Raw genomic sequence first — 19,898 nt, 5'->3', positions numbered from 1 at the left:
GCTGGTCAGTCAACACAGACCTGATGACTCCATCCACTGTCAGAGTATGACAATCAACCCTTAAGCAAAATCTATAGCAACTGAGCCAGTTCTAAAGGAATCACTCTTTTGCGATTTGCTGTCTGCTGCATCTCCCAGTAGTTGAATGTGAATACCTAGCCCAACACACAGTGTTTGTTTTCTGTAGCTTCTCTTGGTCAAATTGTTGAAGACTGTACATAAACAAAGGGTGTGTCCTATTAGGGCTAGGGCCTTCCTTATGATTGATGTCATGGGCATGGGCAAAGAATCTTTATCCCTTAGCTCATACCACCATACAAGCACTCTCGGAAAAAATCTGACCTTGGGGAATGATGGTTGTATTTCCATAGACATGAAGGGAAGTATGTTTGACATTTGTAAGTGGCATGTTTGCACACCCTTGTCATGTCTGAATGTACCACTAAGTGGATGCCTTTGAAGTTTAATCTGTAAATCTTTGTGTTGATGGTAAATTCCAAAGTGGATTGAAAAAAAAAACCTTTGTGCCTCACTCTTGGGGCACTGCTACTTTTAATCCCATTTTGAAATTGAAATGAATAGGGTCACTCAAATTCTTTGCCGGTAAATATATTCACATACTTTACTGAATGCACTGCTTTCCAGTACAAATAGGACAGGCACCACCGAGAGATTCATCACCTGAATGAACTGTAAGCTTTGCACCTCTTCTCAGTTTTCAGGCCCTGAGAAGAAATCGCCCCAGGTAGCGCTCTGAATTTACGGTTTGACTTCCATCTGGCTCTGGAATGTCAATCTTCTTGTTTCTGTAGTAAAACACCTGTAATTACAGTGTCACCGACTTAAGCATTAAGGTGAAATAACAACCTTGGTGGAGGAAAATAATTGTTACTTAATCTTATGTCTGAGACACAGATTTATTCGGATGTTTTGAGGGTTACGACAAGGGGCGAAAACAAAAATGTGAGAAATTCTTGAGTACATGACCTCTATAAAGGCTAAAATAAAATATCCATCATTACATTCAAAAGCTTGTATGAGCATGCACCAATATTCCAGTAAGCAGGAAAATAAGCAGTTCTGGAGAAATGAATGGAGTAACTTCCCCATCTAGTGGCTTTTAAAAAACATCCTCATGACTAATGGAAAAAACGTGAAACAAAAACTGTGCTTTTAATGGCATAGTTACACAGTCTGATCAGAGAACTAGACAGAAACCATTACTCAAAGAACACCATCCTATTATGCAATTCTAATATGAAAGTTCCCATTTTGGTTTTCCATCCAATTCAACCCTTCCTCACTGCCAGTCCTGAGGCTCTGTCCTCGCCTCACAAAGCTCAGGTAGGTGGTAGTAGGTGGTAAGTATGCACACAGACACATGCACTCTCAAGCTGGTACAGATAGTCTACCCTATACAGATGAACAAGAGATATTTTGGGGATTTTAAGTCCAAAAATTGTCATAGAAATATTTTCAATGTTACAGTTACATAGGTAATTGTTAAAAAGTCCTCAGAACATACCTCCACACACACACACACACACACACACACACACACTCAAATTTAAATATTTCCCTGACAATCAAAGACATGCATTTCACATAAACAACACACACAAACATTAAGTCAAGCTTGTTCAAAGTGGGTGTCAGATTCCGCCAAGGGTGCGCTTTGTCTCCCCTCCCGTTTGTGTCATTCATGGACAGGATTTTAAGGTGCAGCCGAGGTATGGTGTGTGTCCAGTTTGGGGGCATAAGAGTGGCATGTCTGCTGTTTGCTCCTTTTAGCCTCATTGTGAACAAAAGTGTGAGATTGCGAATACAAGTGGCCGATATGGGGTTCCTCCATAGGGTGGCAGTGCTTACACTGCACTGCTCCTCCGCATTGCAAGAGTCAGTTCAGGTGGTTCGGGCATCTGATAAGTATGCCTCCTGGGTGCCTCCCTCTGAAGGCGTTCTGAGCACAGCCACTGGGGAGAAGACCCAGGGGCAGACCTAGGACACGCTGGAGGGATTATATTAATCAGCTGGCCAGGGATCACCTTGGGATCCACCAGGATGAGTTAGCAGAAGTCTCTGGGAAGAGGGATGTCTGGGCTGCTCTGCTTGCCCTGTTGCCACCGTGACTCTAATCTGGATCAAGCGGTTTGAAAATAGATGGATGGATGGAGCACACACAAACACACACTCACATTCATACACACCTCCATCCAATAGGTTGTATATTTCTGAACAAGTTAACAGTTATATTGCTAGGAGTGGTAGTGACAGCAACAAACAGGTTGAAGACAGGAACAGGCAGTTCAAGATTATGACTACAAGTGAGCTTTGCTGTTTTTTCCATTCTTCATAAATAATCACACCTTTACTCTAGGTCCCGCACACCTACAATAAATTAAAATGGGAGAACCTGAAACTACAGATGTTCCTAATGTTAATGTTCCTATTCCCCATCGTTATCAGTAAATCAGAAAACATCATGAATTGCTGTTATTTCAACCATCAATCAAAAAAGGGCATAGTTCCACTGTTGAAATAAAATGCACAATAAAACAGGAAACAAAAATGAGTTGATACAAAAGGTACAAAGGTACAGATAAAAATTAAAATCATTAACAGAGAGAGAAAGTGATGCTAACACAAAACACAAAGTACAGATCAGCTTCATATCCTACCGAGCAATAGTACCATTCAAAAACTCCTATCATTGAATACCAGGATGATGCAACTGAAACACAAAATAATCCCTATTTACTACAGGCCCTAAAAAGAGACTATACATTAGCTGAATATCTCTACTCTGTCAGAAATACAAATCAGTGACAGATCCTGACTAAGTACAGGCTCAGTTCCCACACCTGAGCTATTGCATGGAGTTGTCATTAAAAAACATTTTTGCAAAAATAAGATATATTGTTCGTGTAAGACAGGACAGGTGGATATAGAGATTCACTTTCTCCATTATTGAGAAAAATATCTAAAAATAAGAAAAATACATTTCAATAAATGTTCTCATATTATAAAGAACGTCTCTTCCTTGACAAAGGATAAAACACTCCAAATCCCATTAGAAGGACCGGCAGCCTTAGCTGTGGCAAAATATGTATCTGTATGCCATGACCTGAGAGTGACAGAGAACAGTGACCACAAACATCACTACAATTATTTTTTTCATTTATAATTATTTTCAATATAATAATATTGTTTTTTATATGTGCGAATTTGAAAAGATGAAATAACAAAGTTAGATGAAATAATTTAGAAAATACTGGGTGGCCAATATTGTTTGTTGTAATTTGGCCTCATTTTGATATCAATACTTTCAACAACAGGCCAAGATTTACCAAGTTTTAAGTTATGACTTATAAACACTGCTTTGTACATGTGGGCAATTTTTGAAGGTTGAAAATGTTTTTTGTAATGATGTTATTTCTTTCTGTACTGTATTATGAGTAGACAATTAAAGCCATAAGATAATTAAATCTAAAGAGAAACATGCATATACATACATGCAAAGACACCATTCTATCTCAAAGAAACACATAGGCCTGGATTCAGGAATTTGTCTTTTAACATGAATTAAGAAATAAATGAAAGCGTCATATTTTTATGCAAGGGTTTGCTGGGGACATCTTTATCAGTATTCCCAACTAAAGTAGAAATCAATGGGGTTATATTAACAAAACCAGCCCAAATCTCGTCACTTTGCTAGTTTAAAAAAAAAAAAAAAATCAGTGATCTAAGGTTGAAAGCTAACTCTACATCCTCTGAGCATAGTACTGTACAATTGATTAAGGAAAACTATGTGTGACAAATCATGCTCATTTACTTCATCATTGGTAACGACCAACAAAGTTGTTAAACTCCTACAGTAATTGCCTAATGGAAAATCTGCTGGCTATGATTTTATAGACAATACTTTCCTAAGACATGCTGCTTCTCACATTGCTATCCCCTTACATACTTGTTCAATTGATCAATAGAATCGGGGCATTTTCCAAAGGTGTGGAAGCAGGCCAAATTGTGTCCAATACCTAAAGATGGTAAAAAACCAATTATCACTGACAATAGTCGACCAATAAGTGTTTTATCAGCTCTTAGTAAAATACTAGAAAGCGGACACACTGAGTAAATCATGATATGGGACAATATAATTTGGAAAGAAATAACCTTATCTCTCCAAACCAACATCATAAAGACCACTCCACTGCAACTGATTTAATAGAGATGAGTGATAATTGGTTGGATTATACTGACAATAGTAAATCTGTTGGTGTGTTATTTTTAGTGCAGCATTTGACCTAGTAGATCATGAGATATCATTAACAAAACATTTCCACTATAATTTTGATCAGAAAGCTATGGATTGGATGAGATCCTACTTGTCAGAGAGAACACAGAATAAAGACTAAGCTTTTTTAAGGTAAAGTTGCGATAACTTTCCACAATGACGTTATCACCCAAGAACAGAAAATCATTGTGGTGCCAAGAAGGTTAGGTAGACCCAAAAACAGGAAATCATTGTGGTGCCAAGAAGGACAGATGGTATTTTAAGGAATGTGTTAGGGGGAGTTGTGGGGTACACAGTGTATAAAATGAATGTAAAACTGACAATCGAGGTTCAATTCTGCAGAATTGATCCGGCTTTGTGCACCTGTGCAAATAAAGTCTAACTTTTCTGAAGAGCTTGCTGCTGTGGTGTCTTTTCCCTTGTGAAGTTGTTTTCTACAAATTAATGATTGGACTTTGAATTCTGTTGGTTCCTAGACATGACATTTTGGGGGCTCGTCCGGGTTGCGAGAAAGGGATTGCTGAAGCTCCCGGCTCCTGGAGACAGAGGCAGAGGGTACTAGCCCCTTAAAAAGCTGGCCATCTTATCAAAAGGTAAGAGTATTTAACTACTTGTTTCGGATTGGGGCACTGTCCTCTCTGACCTCCTCTCCCTGACGCCGGGAGTGAAATCCTCTCACAAAACTAACCCGGACACTAACACCGACAATTGAGGGGAAGGAAGCGGCAAGCTCTCCAGAAAACGTGCGCAGCGAACCATGAGTGAATTGAGTGTGGTGTGAGTGAAAGGACGTCATAAATTGTGTTGAAAAGTGTGATTGAAGCAGAATTGATATTGGAAATATTGTTACTGCTGATGGTTTAAACTGTTGCTGTTGTTTTAAAAAGAGGTGCCAGAGACTTGGGAGGAGAGAAACCCAAGAAGGGCCACCTGCAAGAGCTCTGGTAAAAGCGTTTTTGGGAAAAACACTGTCCTCTGAGGTGTAAAGTCAGAGAAAAATTGTTGGTAAGGTAAAATACTGTTAAGCTGTGCTGATGCTTAGATGCTTGTGCTTGAGCGGATATAACGTTGTATTGAGGCAACTGAGGTAAAAAAAATTGTGATTTATGTGTATATACAACTATAAAGGAGAAGGGTGAAAATGAATTGATAAACTAAATTAAGTAAAGAAACGTGAAGTGTGTAGAAGGTATAAACGGGAGAAAATACAATAAAAGTATTAGCCCCGGCTGAAAATAAAGGTTAAATATATAATAAAATATAAATAATAAATAGAATAAAAGTATTAAAGTAAACATAAAATAATGGAAAAAGGAGAGGAAATGCCGGTTGAGATAATCACGGGAAAATATCCTAAATGTAAACAGGAGATAGAAAATATATCAGAAAAATGGACAAAAAGAACTAAAAGAATGGCGACAAAATGGCCCAAAGGGGGTACGTTTGATAGGGAAATATGCGATCAGATGGGAGGGGTAATAGCAAATTACAGAACAGGAGACAAATCAGAAAAAAGAAAGCTAAAAAGAGAACAGGAAAAAGCAATTTTCTAATGGTTTAGGTCCACTTCCCTAGAAAAAGATGTAGGAATGTGTAGGGGTCACAGTTAAATAATGACTCCTCCTTCGTATGCCCCGCAGTCACCAGGACATAGGGAGATAAAAAAAAGGCGAGAGAAATAAAAGAGCTGGATAAAGAAACAGAGGCGAAAAATCTGTGGCATCTGTGAAAATACAGAATATGGACAATGGATATACAGAATATTGACTTTGAAGCCACCCCCGCGCCTGAACCACGGAGCAGCCTGATGGTGCCCCAGCCAACGGTGATCTATACCTCCCCAGGCTAGGCCCCCATATCAGAGTGGGGGATCTGTAAATTACCAAGGTGCCCAATAGGGGTGCCCAGAGAACCAAGGCAGAGTAGGACAGCATGTAATGATAACAAACGGGCCAGAACAAGAACCTATAACAAATGTACAAATCGGAGGAAAAATTGTCCCCATGATGATAGATACTGGAGCAACATGCACATGCATTAGGAAAGAATATGCCTCACATCTGCCACTGTCGGGAGAAGTTATTCAAACAGTAGGGTTCTCTGGGAAAACAATGTTAAGCCCGACCACAAAACCGGTATTAATAAAAATAGGCGCAAAAGAAGCAAAATTAGAGGTAGTAGTATGCAAAAATTCCCCCGTAAGCCTTCTAGGAAGAGATGCAATTCTGGCCTTAGGACTAAAATTAAACTGTGAAGGAGAGGGCATAGATTTAACAGGAATGTACTATATGAGAAGTGAAAACCTCCACATGGCAAATATATATTGGGTAGGGGATATTAAGACACAAGTAAAAGACCAAGTGTGGAGCACTTGGCAAAAATATGTTGAGGCTCAGATCCCGCAGGCAACTGGGCCAGAATATGACTTACATTGCACTATGAGGTTCGATCCCTACCAGGATCCAGATCTAGAAAGAGAGTGGAGTAAGGGAAAAGGAGAAAGACAATATTTGGTGCCAACTGCGCTCCTGATAGGACAGGAAGGAGCAGCATTAAACATAGCAAGGACCCCATGGATTGAGCAGTGGTTTCAGGAGGAACATGCGGCGCCATTTCAAAATTCCCTCCAAAACACCCAGGTTCCAGAGAGCGCCCGGAACTGAGAGAGAACCTGTTCAAGAGCATACCAGTGTGCAGTGTGAGTGAAGGAAATAGTGCAATATTTAAGAGGTAAGTGATTATAAATATAAGGAGAGAAGGTCATTATAATGAGAGACTAGCTCATCAGTAGGGGTGGAGACAGGCTCAGGAACAGGACATGCATTTAAAAGTTCCATCAATAAGTCAGGGTTGATGTTTTTACATTTCTGAAGCTAATAATACATTTGGTGTCATTCAGTGACAGAGGTATGAACATTTCAAATAAAATTATTTTGTGAACAGAAATGGGAAGATCATTGCCTGCGAGATTAGAAGTAGATACACCAGAGGAGCGTACCAGATCTATTATATGTCTCTTGTTATGTGTGGGAAAATTTATATGTTGTCATGTAGCCAAAATTCTTGAATCATTAGTTAATGAACAGCTCAAGCCAGCCCTGCTCAGCACTCTATTTTAAGCACTCACCAATCTGGTTTTAGGGCTGAACACAATACCATCTCTACTGCCTCTCTGATTGGGAAGAACATTGTGAGTGCAAAGGATAATCATCAGTACTGTGCCGCTCCTTCTGTAGACTTGTCTAAATCCTTTGGCACAGTTGATCACTCAATGATATTACAGAGACTCTTGATTTTTGGGTTTTATTCTGTCACACAGAGATTGTGTAGCCTAAAATTACCTTACAGATAGATCTTAATACATTATATTTGGTGATTCGATCAGAGTTTCTTACCATAAATAAAGTCCTACAAGGTTCAATTTTAGGGCCAGTTTTGTTTACTATGCACATTAAATATATTGTTTCATCCATAGGCACTGGTAATGTCCATCTGTTTGAGGCAGAGGTGAAAAATCCAGGTTCAGAAAGTAAAAGTATTTTACCTCCCCAGTATTTTGGTCCATTTCTCTGAATTTGCTAATTAGCACAATTTGTCAGCCAGGTGGTAGAACTAATTAGTGAAATCAGCTGGCTGAGGTTCATGGGTGGAAGAAAAACATGAAAAGACTTTTACTTTCTGACCCCTGGACTTTCCACCTCTGGCATGTGGATGACACCATTCTCTACTGTACTGCTGACTCTATAAAGCAGGCCATAAAAAATCAACAGCTTGCTTCTCTTGGCATGCAAATTGCACTCATTAATCTAAAACTGGTGCTAAATTCTGACAAAACTAAATATGTGGTTTTCTGCGAAGTGAAAAAAATTGAATATAGGGTCTTAATAATCAGCACCTTAAACGGTTCTCACATTGAGAGAGTAACTACAAACAAATATCTCAGAATTTAAATTGATGCCAAATTAACTTTTAAAGCTCATATTGAGGCACTTGTCAAAATGTTGAGAAGTTAAGCATATTTTATAGAAATAACGATTTAATTTGGTTGCTGAATATTTTCTTCCGGATTTTCTTTGTTAGCCTGTTATAATTGACTCAAAACATTTGATACAGTTATATGAGGTATGCGGTAGTTCTGCGTAATTTACATTGGTGATACAGTAAATGGAAATCACCTTCCGCACTTTTTGTCAGGGTGAAATAACTGGCTAATTCTAGTAATCGTCCCTTTTGCTTTTTCAGACTGCCATAATTTTACTCTGCGATTCCTCAATTCCACAAAAAGACCAGGAAGACTATGGACTAATTTATGGTGCATGGTTTGCATCTGGAGGGCACACTTCGCTGCTCCGTTAGCAGTAACTTTGAAGGAAAGGAAACGGTGGCTGTACCACTGCAATATTAATTTAAATTTTCACGCAAGTCTGAGTTTTCATTCTATTTATTCTTGTCATTTTGCGATTAGCCTATATGGAATTGACGATGAAAGTCGAAGTAATCAATTCCACAGCAAATTCTTTACGACGTGCGCATGTTTTCTGCTGTTGTTACCAGTTATTTGTGGAATGTGAATGCATTCTGTCACCTCGGATGTCAAGACATGAAAGTGAATGTTCGCATAAACATAATGAATGTGTTTGAGAGGATATATAAAACAGTTACAATCTGAATATTGACCTGTTATATCCTATTTGTTGCATAACAACGGTCCAAGTCGAACTACCAATGAGAGTTTTGCTTGACAACGGTAAAACATGCCCAAATGGCTGCGGAAGAATATTTCAATTTCAGGTGATTAAGTCGATAAAAATCAATAAATACTAATGTAACCATATATAGTCATTGTTGGTAACCCGTTGTATAAGTGGAATAAACCCCTCCAGGCTGTCCCGGTTATTAGAAAATAATGTAGGCTACTTCGGTGGTAGTATGGGGTTACAGAAGAAATCATACGACAGATGGACCGACGACGACATCGCTTTTTCACACGTCAGTGGACTAATTTGCCTAATCTTCGCGGGTCTTTAGGCCGCTGTGGAAACGCAGACAACAATGGGCTGAAGGAACCTTTTAGTTCCTTGAAAAGTAGTTCCTGGGACTAAAGGTTCTGGGTACTTTGGGTGGAAACGCGGCTTATGAGTTGAACTCTATCAAGCTTGTTCTCAGGACTTGTCGCTGCTCTGTTTGCCTGCATTTAATACAGAATTGGGGAAAACTGTCTTTAGATACTGTCCTCCATACACTTGGAGTAAACTACAACAATCACTAAAACTCAATGCTTGAGTACCCATTGCTTTTTTCATAATGTGATAAAAGATCTAATTACAGTTAATTGTAAATGTTTTCATGAATGTTACACTACCTTTGATTGATGTCTTATTTAAGTTCTAATTTTGTGTTCTGTAGAAAGTATGTTTAATGTGTCTGTCTGTAAACTCTGCACTCTTGAAAAACAGGACACTGATCCATCAATGTGTCTCTGAGTTCTAAATGAATGAATGACACATTACTGAAGTACAGTGACTGAGGTACAGAGAGAGACAGGCATAAATGGAAGAAGACAGAGAGAGAGATAAGGAATCAGAGCATAACGAACCTACAACATGTTTTGCAGTTCATACAAAGTCAGTATGGACTTACAGGAAATCAAAACTTAAAATGACTGACCAAGCATCATTAGTTCAGAACAGGAAATGTGGGCATTGAGGTGCATCTATATATAGACATGGCAACAGATATCAGTACATCCAAATCTGCCAGACCTTTTGTTTAGATTTCTTTGCTGCAATGTTGCTTCAGTGGAAAGAAAAGGCTGGGTGGGGGTGGGGATGCTGTAAAATGCAAGTTATTTCAATGCAATGCAATAGTATTATCACAAATGAATAATTATTACACATAAAGGGAATGGTATTTGTGTCCAGGACCAAGAGTTTAAGTTGGAGAACAAGTACCTCATCTTATACAAAGCCATTTGACTTACAAGAAATCAGAACTTAAAATAATGAATGCATCAGAATGCTGTGATGTCATCCCATACCACTGTAAAAACAGGTTGTCACATGCTGTGTGACACACCTTTAAGCACCTGGGCTGATTAGTTGACCCAGGTGTGTGTACTCTTCGCCAGTGGGAGAGGCTAAGATGAATGCTACACAGGTCTGGAGGTATTTCCACATTGAACATAGGCCCAGATATCAACACATACATGTCTGTTTTTATTAAATATACAGTGTTGGCTTTATACTCTCAGAAAGAATTGAATTAGTTCTGTAAATTCAGATAAAGGTGTCAGACTTGTCATTATTCAGCTGATGGGAATTACTTTCCAAATGTGGGGCACTTTCTTTTACATTAGGAGTTTGATCACAACTTTGGATGATGTGGAATCTTTGTTATGGGTGGGGCACCTGACAACGTACTTCCGTTTTTCTGCTTGTATTAACATGCATGCAAAGAGCAACCAATCACGTACAACTGATCTAATGACGGAACATTTTTTTCTCTATAACTCAAGCCATAAACCAGCTTTTGGCCAAACAAACGATAACATCGTGGAAAGTTAAGACAAAGCTTCAAAGTATTAACGATTAACACTGATTTGTATATCTAATACCAAGACAATGAAATCATTTTGTAATCTTAAAATGTTTTTATGTATTTATATATTTATTTATTCATTCATTCATTCATTCAGTTATTCATTTCCAGGTATTAATTTGCTGATTGAGAAACTACAAAGAAATTGGCAAAGTCAAAGCAGAAAGAGGAGTTGGGTGAGAATATCCAAGTGGCCTCCTGGAGCCATCCTGAGAGCAAGCAGGTAAGACATATTGTATCCATTTAAGCAGGAAATCAGTCTAACAAGTTTAGTCTGCCTATTTGTTCTTCAAAATAAATGCAGGCAAAGTTGATCAGCTAGCCAAAATAGAGGCCTGGCTGAAAGCTGTAAAGGCTTGGATGACCCAACATTTCCTCTTGTTAAATTCTGGAGACCTGTTACATATGGACATGGACATGGTCTTAGATCAAATATCATCCAAATACATTTAAGTTAATATTCCATGTTGGCTTCGTACCCTAGGACTGAATTGAATTTTTTTCAGTAAAATCTGAAAAAGGTGTCAGAAACCATGAATTCTTATTTATTAATTGATGGGAATTCCTTTCCAAATGTGCAGCACTTCTTTTAGATGAGGAATTTGATCACAACCTTACATGATGTGAAATATGATTAACCTAGCTGTTAAATACAATAGAAAACTGGAAAATAATACACAATATTGTGAAAAAAAAAGATCAATGGGATCAGAATAGATGGAGGACTTTATCTTCCACAAAAGCAGTAAGTTTAACTATAGCCTCTGACAACTAACTGATTTTTTAATTTTGCCAAAATAATTATATGAGCACCTGCAAAAATCCATAACATGGGAAAGTGAACATAAATAAATGAATAAATAACCTGCTGTTAATTTGATACAGGTTGGGCTGGTCTCTTTGTTAATTCATCTTTATTCATTTTTGTTCAATTAAAAAAAAATTCACCAAGATGATCAAAGGTGTCAATATGGCAGAAGATCTCCCTGATGAACACAAAATAGCCAAGTCAAAGCAGAAAGAAGAGTCGAATGAGAATCTGTCTCTAGGTGGATTCAAGTTTAATTTGTTCTTCAAAATAAATGCAGGCAAAGTTGATCAGCTAGCCAAAATAGAGGCCTGGCTGAAAGCCGTAAAGGCTTGGATGACCCAACATTTCCTCTTGTTAAATTCTGCTAATGCTCAGCTATTGTTAGTAGGTCGCAAATATCTTCGAGAGAAATTCCTACAGATTTAATTACATGTAGATGGCTTTTCTGTCTCTGGTGAAGCAGTTGTAAAAAATCCTAGCGTAACTACTGATTCTGATTCCCAGATTAATAATATCATGAGAGTGGGCTTCTTCCTCCCGAAGAACATGCTGTCCCTTCTGGATTCTGAAAAAATGGTTTGTGCATTTGTGTCTTCTCAGCTTGATTCCTACTGGGCTACCTTCTTTAAAAGCACAAAGACTTATAGTGCTTTGTATGTATGAGTAACCTGCAATTTTTGTACGTTGAAAACATGATATTCTTCAGATAAGTAATACACTGATGGTTGAGGATTATATTGTAGCTCAATGGAGCTTCTATACAAGTGTTTATCCTAGTTTTTTGGAACAGACACTACACTTACTCTGTGTGTTCATAACCTTTATATATATATTACAGCTGCTTCTGAGACCAAATGCAACATTCAAAGCTAGAATTACGGGAAATATCATGAGCCTGGTAACCATTCTCAACCATTTCTCATTTGCTTTGTAAAACCTGTTATATTGCAAAAGGAGTGACCATGACACTTCAATTCATGACATTATGTATTATATGTAGCAGTCAGTCACCCAAATGTGCAAACAGCCACCAACATTCACATTTCTGTGAAAACTAAGAAAATTATATTTTTTGTCATCCAGACTGTGAAGCTTCTCTAATTTTGATTATGTCCTACCATTGTGTTGAGATGTAAAGTAAGGAGAACAATTGAACGATGAGAACATTAAATTAAAATTAATGTTATTTAAACAAAAATAAAAAAGGTGGTTTATGCTTTTTTGTTTGATTCCTAACATGACAAATTATATATATAGGAAATAATACTAGTTTCTAGCTCTGCGATAGAATACAAGAAATCAAAACATCCTTCCTTAAAGTGAACAAACATCATTCCTCAGAACAGGAATAACAGGTCTGGAGACCTGTTACATATGGACATGGACATGGCCTTAGATCAAATATCATCCAAATACATTTAAGTTAATATTCCATGTTGGCTTCGTACCCTAGGACTGAATTGAAAACCATGAATTCTTATTTATTAATTGATGGGAATTCCTTTCCAAATGTGCAGCACTTCTTCTTAGATGAGGAATTTGATCACAACCTTACATGATGTGAAATATGATTAACCTAGCTGTTAAATACAATAGAAAACTGGAAAATAAAACACAATATTGTGAAAGAAAAAGATCAATGGGATCAGAATAGATGGAGGACTTTATCTTCAGTAAGTTTAACTATAGCCTCTGACAACTAACTGATTTTTTAATTTTGCCAAAATAATTATATGAGCACCTGCAAAAATCCATAACATGGGAAAGTGAACATAAATAAATGAATAAATAACCTGCTGTTAATTTGATACAGGTTGGGCTGGTCTCTTTGTTAATTCATCTTTATTCATTTTTGTTCAATTAAAAAAAAATTCACCAAGGTGATCAAAGGTGTCAATATGGCAGAAGATCTCCCTGACGAACACAAAATAGCCAAGTCAAAGCAGAAAGAAGAGTCGAATGAGAATCTGTCTCTAGGTGGATTCAAGTTTAATTTACCTATTTGTTCTTCAAAATAAATGCAGGCAAAGTTGATCAGCTAGCCAAAATAGAGGCCTGGCTGAAAGCCGTAAAGGCTTGGATGACCCAACATTTCCTCTTGTTAAATTCTGCTAATGCTCAGCTATTGTTAGTAGGTCGCAAATATCTTCGAGAGAAATTCCTACAGATTTAATTACATGTAGATGGCTTTTCTGTCTCTGGTGAAGCAGTTGTAAAAAATCCTAGCGTAACTACTGATTCTGATTCCCAGATTAATAATATCATGAGAGTGGGCTTCTTCCTCCCGAAGAACATGCTGTCCCTCCTGGATTCTGAAAAAATGGTTTGTGCATTTGTGTCTTCTCAGCTTGATTGCAGTAATATTTTATTGTCGCAAACCAGAATAAAATCAGAGATAAATTGTTTCTACTGGGCTACCTTCTTTAAAAGCATGAGCAAATGATGGCATTAAAAAACATTTTCTTATTGCAAAGCCATTCATGGCCATTTAACTAAGTAGGCATTTAAAAAACACAGGGCCAAGTTACCTGAAATAATTTAGGAAACTTGGATAGCAGCATTGCTTTGGAATACGGCATGTTTAATTTGTGTTAGCTAAGCCAATATTGTTTTGCGTTACTTGGCCTAATTTAGATATCTGTACTTTAAATGGCATGCCTAGATTTTGGAAGTCTTAATGACTTACAGTGCTTTGTATGTGTGAGTAACTTGCTATTTTTGTATGTTGAAAACATAATATTCTTCTGTTAAGTTATACACTGTTGGTTGAAGATTATATTGTATCTCAATGGAGCTTATATACACGTGTTTATCCTAGTTCTTTGGCACAGACACTACACTTACTCTGTGTGTTCATAATCTTTATTGTGCCTGACCTCTTGTTTTTTTTTTCTCCCCTTGTTCCTTGCCCTGAGTTCACGGAGAACCATCCCAGCCCTGTCCTATCCCTGCTTGCGAACCCCTGCAGCCCCGTTCCTCCCCTGCATCCCACTGACCCTCAGGACTGTACAATATTCCTCCACTTATTTGGAATTCCACCTTTCCTAGCTTGTTAGCTAGTTTATAACCTGCCACGATAATCATTTCTCATCCTCAATTTCAGTCATTTACTTTGTAACATTTGTGATATTGCAAAAGGTGTGGGCATGACACCTCAACAGGTTGACATGGTTTCTTTATGAATTCACGTTCATTATTTCTTGTTCAATCAACAGATTTCAACTCTGGAGATCAAAGGCACTGATGGGGAAATAGAGCTTGCTGATGAAGACAAGATAGAACACTCTTCAAATACAAGGTTAGTCCTTCGTTTAAGCTGGACTTTGTTCAGAATAAACTGAGGGATGCATTCAACTTTAGTTTGCCTTAGGTTAGCTAAACTGATGTAAATGCATAATATATTGTTTTGAAAATACTCTCTCTCTGTCTATATATATATATATATATATATATATATATATATACTGAGCTCCATGATGTTTGGGACAAAGACAATATTTTTTCTTGATTTTGCTCTGTCTTAGTGCCTTAGTAATGCATAGTGCATATTACACAATTGTAGTCAGGGTTTTGTAGTTGCAGGCTAATTTTCAAGATCTTAAGAGGATCACAACAAAAATCCCCAGTCTTTGCTTGATCGGTGTGCACGCCCATGACCAAGAGCCTTTTAATGTGACATGGTCAGAGACTCACCCGGTCCAGTTGTAAGCTTGTCTGCGACTCTTGTGAGAATATCAAACTGGTTAGATTTTATTTTAAGTCTTTAAGATCTAATTTATCATGATCATGAATCATGTAGTGTGTGACCCCCTATGATTACCAGTCTTTTGTAAGTTGTGTAGTGTGAGTGTTCCTTGGATGAAAATACCAGCAATTTTTTTGGAAAGACACTTGTTAAGTGTGACATGCTCTCCATTGTTAGGATTTTGTCAGGATTTTAAAAGTTGTGTAATGTGCACTAGGCGTAAGGTATTGGGCCACCAAAAAAGCTCCAATGCACCTTGGCATAGATTCTACAAGTCTCTGAAACTCTACTGGAGGGATGGAACACCATTCTTCCAAAACATATTCCCTCATTTGGTGTTTTGATGATGGTGGTGGAGAGCGCTGTCTTAACATGTCGGTCCAAAATCTCCCATAGGTCTTCAATTAGATTGAGATCTGGTGAGAGTTTTTGAGGGCACCCCTTCTAGGATATACTCGGATCACTCAATGGACGTACCAAATAATATGCTTTTATGAGGTCCTTTCTGTGCCTTATGTCAATTACTAACTGTTTAGAGGGCCATTTTGAATTTCTTCAATAGCTAACTTCCTGTTAAAAAATTTAAGCTCAGCAGGCCCTGTCTTTCCTTTGCTGAGAATTTGTCTCACAGAAAGATTGAGGGCTTGAATACTGCTTAAATAGACACCGTATGCTAATTTGGTAGTGACAGTGCATCTTTTCCCTGATTGGCCATCAAGATGACAGGTAGATAATTTCAGTCTCAAAATTGGAGATCCAATTCCCATATGCAGCTTAAAGCTGGCTAATAACTCATAGAACAATGGGTACAGGTACCCTGAAGTTTCACCATGTGGAAATTATGGAACTTTTTATACATAGCTCCTGTATTTAAAAACCAGCATACTGTTTGGGAACTATTAATATTAATTTAAATGAAAGTAGTCATGTTAAGTACTTTGTCACATATCCTTATTGCATGCAATGACTACTTGCAATATGTGACTCATAGTCATCACCAGATGCTGAGTATCTTCTATGGTGATGCTCTGCCAGGCCTGCACAGCAGCAATCTTCAGTTCCTTCTTCCTTTGGGGGCTAGTTGTATTCTGTTTTCTCGTCAGCATATAAAATGCATGTTCAGTTGGATTCAGACCAGGTGAATGCCAGTCAATAATTTTCCAGTGTTTAGCTTTAAAATCTCATGTGTTGCTCTGGCAGTATGTTTGGAATCATGATCTTTCTGTATGATGAAGTGAGCAGATAAGATGCTTCTGTACACTTCAAAATTCACTCTACTGCTGCTATCAACAGTTACATCATCAATGAAGACAAATGAGCCAGCATCTGTGGCGGCCATACATGCCCAAACCATAACACCCCCACCCCCAAGTTTCACAGATGGTGGGGGGTGCTTTGGATTTTGGGCAATTTCTTTTGGCCTCCAAGATTTCTTCTTAGCAAACTGTAACCTGGCCAACCTGGTTTTTGCAGCTAACAAGTGGTTTGCATTTTGCAGTGTAGCCACTATAGTTATGTATGTGAAGTCTTCTGCAGACAGTAGTTACTGAGACATCCACACCTACCTTCTGAAAATCAAAAGGCAATCAAAAGGCTAGAATCATGACTAGATACGGAAAGTACTCTAACACTTGTTCTAAGGAAGCAATTGAACAGACCTGACACGTAAGAATCACCCGTGAAGCCATGTGTCCCAAACATTATGGTGCCCTGAAATGGGGGGATTATGTACAGAAAGTGCTGTAATTTCTGCATGATGGAACCAAAATGTATAAAATATCCTTAAATAAAAGATGAGAATTTGCATTTTAACCACATATGAACTGTTTAATTACCAATCTTAAATTATCGAGTACAGCGCCAAATAAAAAATAAAAAATCTTTGTTCCAAACATTATGGAGCTCACTGTTTATATATAATTTCTGGCTTTCAGATTTTTGATCTGGTGTAAATTGATGCTTTTGATTAACAATGAAATATTAAAATGGATAGATTGAATGTCCACATGAGCCTCACAAAAATTCCATGATACTTATTTAATATTAACAATTTTACTTACCTTTCAGAGAATATTCAAATGCTGCTGTCATCAACATCCTACTTGTCATCACAGTGTCAAATGACTTCAGAGACAAAAGGAAAACCCTGAAATTTGGTGATAAGCGTGTTGTAATTAAGGGGGTTTGTACATTCCTGTTGATTTTTCAAGTACAAAAAAACAGATTTTTCGACACACAAACTCTTCATCCTGATCCTGTTGAAATTCCCTTGTATTGTAATATTAACCTCAATGAATTTCTTTATGCATCGAAAGTAATATATTCCAACATTGTAAAATATTTAAAGTCCAACAAAATAAAAAAAAAATCAAATGAGGGTAAAGCAGCCAATCAGCTAAAATCTTATCTGAAAAAGACAGATATAATTTTTGCCATTGGAAGGATCCTTGGTTCCAAAATTCCAACTTTTCCTGAATTTGTTCGAATATGGTTTCACAAATATAAGAATGAAGCAAAAGAAAAAATCAACCCACGTTTTCAACATGCATTGGTTTTCATACTGGATTCCACTGAGAATTGTGTTTTTTTTGAATGTCAAGAATTGCCAAAAAGTAAAAATAATGAACCGAGAGAGCATACTGAACCTCTTCTGTGCAAAAAGATTGATGAGTTTATTCAAAGCAAAAGCTATACAAGCATCAATGTATACAGAATGTATTTTTATACTCTATACTCTCCATGCATTATGAACAAATCATGTGATTCCTGCATGGATACTCTTTTCAGGAAATGTGAAGAGTGGAGAATTCAATGTTTTATTGGCTTCAGTAAAAGCTATGGATTAGATGGCAGTGTGAGTGAAAAAAATCTCAAAGAAGTTCTGGTTCCATTAATTAGGCAGTTAACGAAGTTCCCCCATACTCAGTACCAAGATTATTCAGACAGGAAAAATATTACTAAGATACAATTTAATCTTATGAAAGAGGTGATAAATAGCGACCACACAGAGAAAAATGATTTAAATATTGAAAAGCTGAAATATTTACTTAAAGCTCGTCTGAACCCAATTGTGAGTAATATTCGCCAGGATTTCAAGAAAAACCCTGAAACAGATAAAAAGAACCAGAAAAATATAACAGAACAGTACACAAAGCTGAAAGAAGGTATAGATCACATCGGCAAGGAATATCCTTTTAATGACCCAAACCAAGAAAGAAAGCGCATTGCAGAATCTATAAGTATGCCTGTGCTGATTAGTAAATTTAATGAAGTCTGGGACTCTGTCATTAATGAAGCCCTGCAGGAAAAGGAAGAAGAGTTTTATGTCAAGCGTTTTTGCCAAATGTACAGTGAGTGTCTGGTTGCTACCTTTTTAGATGTAAACCAAAATAACAATTACATAAAATTTGGCTTTTTGACTTAGATTTCTTCAAAACCTATATTTTATCTTTATTTTTTATTATTACTTTATAGGGGGCAACATAGCTCAGGAGGTAAGAGGGGTTGTCTGGCAATCGGAGGGTTGCCGATTTGATCCCCCGCCCTGGGCGTGTCAAAGTGTCCCTGAGCAAGACACCTAACCCCTAATTGCTCCCAACGAGCTGATTGGTACCTTGCATGGCAGCCTTTCACCGTTGGTGTGTGAGTGTGTGTGTGAATAGGTGAATGAGAGGCATCAATTGTAAAGCGCTATATAAATGCATGCCATTTACCATATTGTAATTTAACAATGTTTTTTTTTTTTTTTTAATTGAAGTACTTTCTTTCTGATTGTGCATTGTTTCAAAGCTTGTACTACATGTAAAGGTCTATGATGTTACTTTACACCAGGCTGGCCAGTGGAGGATGGGCTCCCCCTCTATAGCCGGGTTCCTCTCGAGATTTCTTCCCATTGGGGAGTTTTTTCTCGCCACTGTTTGAGGGTTTTCTCCCCACGGGGAGTTTTTTACCTTATGTACCTGCTATTTGGGGGTTCAGGCCTGGTGTTTGCTCTGTATGCTCTTTTTTGCTCTGTCTCTTGCCTTGCTACTCTGTAAAGTGTCTTTGTGACAGTTCTCTGTAAAAAGCGCTATACAAATAAAATTGAATTGAAATTGAATTGAATGATGTTTTGTATGTCTTAGATGGTGGCTAAATTGATAATTACTCAAACACGCACATTTTTTTATTTGTTTGTGTGAGGGAGGGAGGGAGGAGTGTCGGAGGACCACACGCAACTGAACAGGGAATCGAAAAGCTTATCCCTGAGGAGATAAGCCACTGAAGCTAGAGGAAACGAGGACAGGAAAAAATGAAACAGACTGACAGGAGTGAAAACTCAAACTCCCTGTCAAGCCTTAAAAAACGGCCAAACAAAAAACAACCCTGTAAAAACAAGGGCGAGAAACAGAAACAAAAAATAGTTGGGATATAAACCAGGGAAACCCAACGTAACTGAGTCGCAGCTCAGA

At 37.7% G+C, this 19,898-nt stretch overlaps 1 long non-coding RNA gene across 5 annotated transcripts; it reads left to right on the top strand.

Annotated features, from left to right (window-relative positions):
- Nucleotides 1-6,112: 6,112 nt before the first annotated feature.
- LOC135250312 (uncharacterized) lies at nucleotides 6,113-19,546 on the top strand. 5 transcript variants are annotated; one of them, XR_010328899.1, is made up of 7 exons: nucleotides 6,113-7,024; nucleotides 11,003-11,114; nucleotides 12,207-12,278; nucleotides 12,541-12,600; nucleotides 13,954-14,025; nucleotides 14,918-15,000; nucleotides 17,515-19,546. It is a non-coding gene; the product is annotated as an uncharacterized LOC135250312 (long non-coding RNA). The 5 variants fall into 5 exon arrangements; XR_010328898.1 differs by lacking the exon at nucleotides 6,113-7,024 and adding an exon at nucleotides 10,341-10,458; XR_010328895.1 differs by lacking the exon at nucleotides 6,113-7,024 and adding an exon at nucleotides 10,778-10,871.
- The last annotated feature ends 352 nt before the right edge of the window (nucleotides 19,547-19,898 follow it).

The sequence above is a fragment of the Anguilla rostrata genome, chromosome 1 (assembly GCF_018555375.3).
Source record: "Anguilla rostrata isolate EN2019 chromosome 1, ASM1855537v3, whole genome shotgun sequence".
Classification (NCBI taxonomy): domain Eukaryota; kingdom Metazoa; phylum Chordata; class Actinopteri; order Anguilliformes; family Anguillidae; genus Anguilla; species Anguilla rostrata.
The sequence above is the reverse complement of the archived record's forward strand: the minus strand, read 5'-3'. Positions and strand labels throughout refer to the sequence as shown.